The 7,819-nt window shown below is 41.3% G+C and overlaps 1 long non-coding RNA gene across 1 annotated transcript; it reads left to right on the top strand.

Moving 5' to 3' along the window:
- Positions 1–3,300, top strand: LOC105995695. The gene is made up of 2 exons (XR_001175577.1): positions 1–824; positions 2,810–3,300. It is a non-coding gene; the product is annotated as an uncharacterized LOC105995695 (long non-coding RNA).
- Positions 3,301–7,819: the final 4,519 nt, after the last annotated feature.

A 7,819-nucleotide genomic window follows, 5' to 3' on the forward strand; every position in this document is an offset into this window, starting at 1 on the left:
AAGGTAAATCAATATTGTCTCCTTATGACACATAAAATGGAATGATTTTTCTTCTTGAAAGAATATTTTCTTCTAATTCTGGAGTCTTGGATGAAATACTATTAGTTGTACTTCAAGTTATTTTATTTGTAGTACTTTTGAGAGATGAGCTGTACCTTAATTTGAATATGTAAAATTGGTTTTGAACATTTCAGTTTTCTTTATAAAGAAGTCAAGTGTATCTTGTTATCCTAGCTCTACCCCAAAAAAACATCCTAGAAATGCTCTATCTTCTACTTTCTATAAATAGATATTTCCCAATATAAGCAATTCAGGTGATCAGCAGATATATGTAAAATATGTAAAATGTGCAGTTTCCTCGGTGATTGGGAAATATATGTAAAAAATCACAATGTAATAGCATCTCGCCCTAGTTAGAATGACTATCATACAAAGGACCAAAATAGCAAACACTGGCAAGGATATGGAGAGAACTCCCTGGCACAGCCATCATGCAGAAACAGAGTTCCTCAAGAAACGAAGCCTAAAACCAAACTGCTATCCAGCTTCCACCTTGCTGGGTATCGATCCAAAGAGGTGAAAATAGTACAGCAGAAACACTCCAATTCTTGATTTTGTCATTGTGCTGTTCTTAATAGCTAAAATATCAAACCAACCTCAATGTCCATGCACAGAAGACTTGATACAGAATGAATTATATGCCCAGCGGAATACTCTTTGATGATAAAATGACATGTAATCATTTGCAGGAAAATAGATGGAAGAAGCAGAATGCCCAGGGTGTGACTCAGGTGTACAAAGACAAGTCCCACATGTTCTTTCAGGTGAGGACAATTTTAACAGGTCAGATTGTGCACTAGTGATTATTTGGGACAGAAACGGTGGGTTTGGGTGCTGGTAGGAGATTTGTTCATGGATCTCTGCATATAGACGGAAGCAATAAGTCCTAGTGACCTGGAGAATAATGGACAGAAAACATTTTATGAGCAACTATCGAAAAGAGAAGTTTAAAGGCTCCAAACAAAGTAATGATGAGGTCTTGGAAACACTCGTTAGCCAGATTTGATCCATGCATACTATACTCATGTGTTGAAGAATCACAATGCAACCACAAATGTCTGTGATCATTATGTGTTAACAATACAATTTTAGAATATTAAAAATGGCATATTAATCCTGAATTGATGATCACCCATTTTATACATGTATTAAATTGTCCTACTGTGCTCCATTAAATTAGTTGCAATAATTAGCAAAAGAAGATGTCTGTCATATAAAGGAGACATGATTCTATTAAGTACAAGACATTTTTACCTAGAAGTTGTATTTTTTCTAGCATTTTTTCACTTTCCTCTATGCATTTTACATATTATTACTAAATAATTACTAAAAATAACTGATATTTTCCATGTGTGTTTTGTAGAGTACTCATGGTAATAATTGTGTACATTAGGAAAGAACTCTGTCAGAAAAAAAAATGAGCTCTAATTAAGTCAGAAGTCATCTTTCCCTTGTCTGCTTGGGCAGAGAAAGGGTCCTGATTGCTTCCGTTAGGTAGGGAGGACAGGTCGTCATTATTTTTGTTTTGCAGATCAGAAAACCAAATATGGAGTCAAACTCACAGGTACAAGTGTAAGAGTATCTGAGAGCTTGTATGTATGAAAGTCTGTATGTATAAACTCAGCCCATGGCTGTTCATGTAACACCTGTCGTGGGTTCATGTGTGCTTTTTCTCTCCCAGAAACCACAGCGAATGCAGAAACTCATGATCATGACACCAACCGAACTTGCTTCATGTGTGCTCTGTGTGCTGGCATAGTGCTATGGGACAGGACTTCAAGGTCCCCAACTTCAGGGAGCTCGCAGACAGATCTTCAGTTTTAATATTCTGAAGACTGCTGGGTCACCTAGCAGGGACACTTTGTTGGTAGGAATAGGAAGAAGGGAGAAAAGAAACACCCACTGCAGGATGTGGACCTGGGCCCTGGAGGCTCCATAAGGATTTGTTAGGAGACCTGACAGAACGTATTTCACTGCAAGTCACCTGGCAAAGCTTTGGAATAGAAAAGGACTTTGCTGTCTGATAGTAGTTGCACAAACAAAGAAACAAACAATGATAAAAAATAATTACAGGAAGGTTTTGACTGAGTTAATCACGAAGATGTGATAGAAGCCATCACACTCCGTTGGCCACGAAATGCAGCAGTAGCTAGCTTTGCCAGTTCCCACGTGGCTATGAACTTTAAACTCTCTCCACTCATATGTGAGCTGCTATTTTGTTTCTAATTTCTGACTCAAAATTTGAATTTAGGGCTGGGGTATGACTCAAGTGGTATAACATCTACTTAGAGAACATAAGGCCATAAGTTCAAAACCCAGCACATCTCTAAGGGAGAAAAAAGATGTCATTTTTAAATGGAAAAATCTATTTATTTATTCATGACATTTCTAAAAGGACACTGGAAAGAAGGATGTATATATATATATATATATATATATATATATATATATATATGATTGTGTATGTATGCATGCACATTTGCATGTCCCAAATAATGTACCTCTATTTGCCTCCAACCTATTAGGTCAAACCATTTTTATGACGTGGTCAAGAGCTTGATTCTACTTGATCTTCCACCTGCTAAGTTTCATTTTGCACTATCTTTCCCAGCAATTTATTTTTAACATTTTATTTGTTGGGACATCATTAATAAAGAAAATAGCATCTTTCTACGTGAATGGTGACTTTAGACATTACAGTAAGAAAACAAAGAAATTCACACTCTCCCTCTTTTTTTAACATGGTCAGGTGGAGTTGGAAGTACAGCCTACGTGTGGCATCAGAGAATATGTCATTGGCATGTAGACACCAGGGTTGTTACACATGGGCTACAGAGCAACAGGAAGAATCTGCTTCAAACTTCTCTCTCCCACAGAGTGCACCAATGATTGTTGAGCATTTGTCAGACTAAACGGCAGACACTTTGCAGGATGACCTCATCTGATTTTTCAGGACAATTTTAAAATGAAGCTCAGGAAAAGAAAGCAGTCTATTGGCAGCCACACAAGGAAAATCCCAACCCAGCCGTTGGATTCCATATCCAGTAATTTTTCAATTGTCTTTCATACATAATGCAGTAATTATTCATTGGCATCTTGTCTATCACAACTGTAGTGTAATTATAGTAGCCACGGAAAAGGGCAAGTTATATTTAATGTAAGGAATGAGGTTTGCTACTGTGGTTTTATTCTATTTTGTTCATGTTCACTGAGCACAGAAAATAAAAGGTAAGCTCGATATTCACCGTTTTTAGGTCTTATCTCTCTCTTAATAAATAGATCAATAATACAGGCCTCTGCTCTGCAGGTCTGAAAGAATGGCCTCTCCGAAGGTTCTTTCTTAAGGACAGCACTTCAATACTTGGGGATAAAAGACAGAAAATAAAATTGTTAGGCTATTGATTTACCAGCAGGGCTTCAGGGCCATGTCTAACAACTGTGTGCTTTAAAACGGCTGCGCCAGGCTCACAAGGATACTTCGAACCTAATTTGCTAAAAACCATTTTGGTATCTTCTAAGAGGACATAAGTTTGCGGCCAATTCCCATTAGCCTAATGAAGAACACGTTAACGTTGGGCCTTTATTTTAGCTGAATCTGGAACCTATAAGTAGCAGCACTCACTAGTACAAAACGGTTATGAAGATCACAGTAGAAGCAAATGAAATAATTATAGTAGCTAGATTGCAATTTGTACCATAAAACTGATAATTGGGATATGGAACTGCTGTGTTATAGATAAGACACAAACCGTTGATTTAATATTTAGTCTTCTTTATAGAAGGACAGGGACTAGACAGTGCTCTGTCTGAGAGCCTGACCAGCAGACACCAGGCAATTGTAGACTTTTGAGAACACCTTGAAGGTCTATGTTAATGTGAACTTTTGAAGTCAGTTTTGTTACCTGTCATTTATTTCACTAGTCAATGAATTAACCAAAATACATTAAATAATTAGACAATTCAGAGTTTATTTCATCCATTTCCAGCCAAACTCTTATATGACAGTGGCTTTTTTTTGGTTTTTTGTTTTTGTCAGTTGTGGGGCTTGAATCTGGGCCTGGGCGCTGTCCCTCAGCTCTTCAGCTCAAGGCTAGTGCTCTACCATTTGAGCCACAACGCCACTTCCGGTTTCATAAGTGGTTTATTGGAGATAAGAGTTTCACGGACTTTCCTGCCCCGGCTGGCTTTGAACTTCAATCCTCAGATCTCAGCCTCCTGAGTAGCTAGGATTACAGGCGTGAGTCACTGGTGCCAGGCTAGACAGTGGCTTTTTTATGCCAACTTAATTGCTTTCAATTATGTAAGAGTTCAAGGTATCAATGCATTCGAAAGACTTTTCATGTAGAACAGGTTGCTCTTACTTCCACTGAAGTAGTTAATGGGGTTAATAAGAAATATTTAAGTGTGCAAAATATTGTCCCTTTTGACAAATGCTCTTACTTTAGATTTCCAGGATGATAGAATTATATAGGTACCCCAGCCTTTCCAGCAGTGCAGAGTATTTGTTTTTCTTGGCTAATCACTTTTCATCATTTCCTCAAAAACATTCAGTTCCCCTTTCTTCCTTTTCCTTCCTTCCCTTCCCTGCCCTGCCCTGCCCAGCCCTGCCCTGCCCAGCCCTGCCCTGCCCTCCCCTTCCCTGCCCTGCCCTGCCCTGCCCTGCCCTGCCCTGCCCTGTCCTGCCCACCTCCTCCTGCGTGGTCCCCTAATTAATCAAACTCCTTGGTGCCCCTCCCCCAGAAGCCTCAGAATAGGGTCCTTTCCTGCTCCAGCAGGATAAAGGGTGAATAGAAATAAATCATGAGATCAAATATATGACCAACTGACATTTCAGTTCAGGCTTCAACTGAACTTGCTGTTGTTTTTATTGCAAGTGTCGGTTCAACATCTCTGGAGCCATTTTTAAGATTAATTTCTTTAATCCTTCCTATTTCCTCCGCTAATCTCTATTAAATAAACCTGAATTTGTCTTTCCAGTCCATTTCTTCTCACATACTGTTTCATTTAGCTATCAAATGCTAATACCCATGTTTTTGTCTTTTAAAGACTCTTCTCATGGAAAAGTCATGAATGTCCCTTCTCAGTGAACCAATAGACATAGCATAATCTTGGGCGATCACTCCAGAAGCAGGAACTGCTTGTAGCAGAAATCCACATTGAATGCTCAAAAGAAAGCAGAGTAGAAATTTGAACACACTGATCCCAAAGGGCGACTTTTGTTTAAATAGGGAAGAAATCACAAATGATCAGTGGAAGAAAAGCTGGTGGACATTTGTGCATACCAGCAGCAGGCCAGCTGGACTCCTATTGCTTAGGAAGCTAGCTAGATCTTGTCTTGGGCTTCTCACCCCTTCTTTCTCTGTCCATCTCCTTTCTCCCCTACCTTCTCTCCCTTTGCTTTTGAACTGCCACAAGATGAGCAGCTCTGCTCCTCCAGCCCCTTCTACCAAGGTTCTCTCTCTTCAGCGGGAGGAACCCTCTGCAACAGCCAGCCCAGATAGCCCCTTCTGCCCTTGAATTGTTAGGCTCTTCGTTCTGTAGAACCTGCTGTGTCTTGGGAAAATTGTAGCTGTCTTCCCATTCCTGAACAATGGCTCGGCAGGATGGGAGACTTTGGTGGGCGTGTGAGGGCTGCTGGGTAAGTACCTCTGCCTTTGGGGTGGTCAGAACCATGACATGCCCCAGGGAAGGAAGTGAGCATCAGTAATGAATGAAACCTGGAGGCATGTCGTTCAAGAGCCCGTGGAGCAGAGCCCATATCCTCCCATGGGACATATCTTCCCTATCCTCCACTGGAGTCTCCACGTATCCACCATTTTCTCTGGGTATGCAACATGGTCAGTTAGCTAGCCAAATATGTCTGCCAGGCTGAGGAAAGCTAAACACAAAGTGCGATTTGGGTGGTGGACGGGAACAAAACAGGTCCAAGGAGAGCTATCACCAGTCATGATTTCTTCAGTGTTTGTCTCTACTAGGATTTTTCGGTTCCATGAATGATTAAATTCTTCATGTGGATGAAATAATTTTGAGGGTCTTTTTTTCTTTTGCAGGTAATGAGCAGTGACTAATGCTAAATAGTACCAATATTGACTCAACGGTTTATGTATTACATATTAACCTAGAAACCAATTGATTCATTTTATAGCTTTATGTGAGCAAATATAGATGAGGCATTTACAATCTATTAAGGATGCAGTGTCCTGATGTCTCCTATGATAAAAATCTTTTTAAAAGAAAAAAAGGAAATATATCTGTGTGTGTGTGTATATATGTGTGTCTCTCTCTATATTTATATGTTTGTATATGTGTATTTCGATCCATATTCTGCACAATCACCTAGTGCACTGGGAAACAAGGCAAGAGACAAGTGACTTTGGAAAGCCAATTGCAGGTGTAATGAATAAGACCCCTGGTATATCCTTAGGCCTAGCATCTGGGGAGAGAGTTTGACATCGGTGATTTGTGGCATCTGCATGAGGCCAAGTAAGGTTTGCTGTGTATAATTAGCTTTTAACTACGGGGCACATACTGAGTCCTTAAGCATTAGTCATTAGGTATTTTTGACTTTGTGTTTCTAACCCCAGATGACTTTCTGAAGAGAGAGGGCCGAAGGCCCAGACCTGGCCAGCACAGATGGCCTCCGCGTGCAGACTGCTGCAGTTTGACCTTGAATGTTAACAAAGGGAGTGTCTTTGGCAGGTGCTACAGCCTCAGGCTGAGATAGTTTATACGACTGGTGCACAGCCTGGCCTGGTGTCCTGGTTAGGTTAAAGAGGGGTTATTACCTGCAGTGCATACAGTAATCAGCACAGTTATTCATGAGCCAAAGAGCCCTGAGAGCTTCTAGGCTCTCTCATCGGGGTGGGGGTGCGGCACAGTAGATGCTATTCCCTCTGATATTCAGGGTAGAGGCTGAAGCTGTGGAGAAACTCAATCTTAAATTTCATGTCTGGTTTAAGGGCTCACGAGTAGAAAAACCATAAAAGGTATCGAAGTCTCAAAATGTTAATTGTGGTAGCTGGACACGTGGGTACCACTGTGCTCATGAAATTTATGGGATGGAAAATAGAGCAGTTGCAGTAGACCTAGGGGTGCACATGACTGCAGTACTGACCCTCCCTACGAGCACCAGCCTGCACAGCCTGCAGAGCGGCTGCAGCTCAGAACTCTTCCCAGGGCACTTTTTCCGCTGGCTCTGAGGTAGAAAGCAGGGTATTTTCAGACCATAGCAATTCCATTTCAAGAGGCGAAAGAAGAGGGCCGACGTACACAGCCACCCAAGTGTGTGCTTGACGGCTCCCTTGAAGTCAGTACTATTTAGTGGAGCTCATCTTCAGAGCTGAAGTGCTCCGGAGGAAATGGAAGTCAAGAGGTTTGTTTAAAGTCAGATGAGCCAGAAATAAAATCCACTCCACACCTGGTGAAGAAGCTGCTGGCATGTTCACAAGGAAGAGAGAGCTGTTTCAAGGCTGTCCTCCGGTGGAGGACAGTCTGATGGACACAGAGACAGAGATTCCTGCTCTCCCCGAAGTAGGGTATGTTTCCAGTGTCTGTCATTCGCTAGGAGGTCCCTATATATTATCCCCATGAGTTGTGGGTTCCAGAAAGGTAGATTGGCCAGTAAATTAGCCACATGGGAATTAGGACTTTCCCCATCCGTCACTCACCTCCCTGGCTCAGACTACAGAGAACCTCTACAATCCATACACGAGGTCTGCAGAGGTACCTTGGATTGCGGTCCTGGAGGGTAGGGTTTGTC

Source organism: Dipodomys ordii, unplaced genomic scaffold (assembly GCF_000151885.1).
Source record: "Dipodomys ordii isolate 6190 unplaced genomic scaffold, Dord_2.0 Scaffold119, whole genome shotgun sequence".
Taxonomy (NCBI): domain Eukaryota; kingdom Metazoa; phylum Chordata; class Mammalia; order Rodentia; family Heteromyidae; genus Dipodomys; species Dipodomys ordii.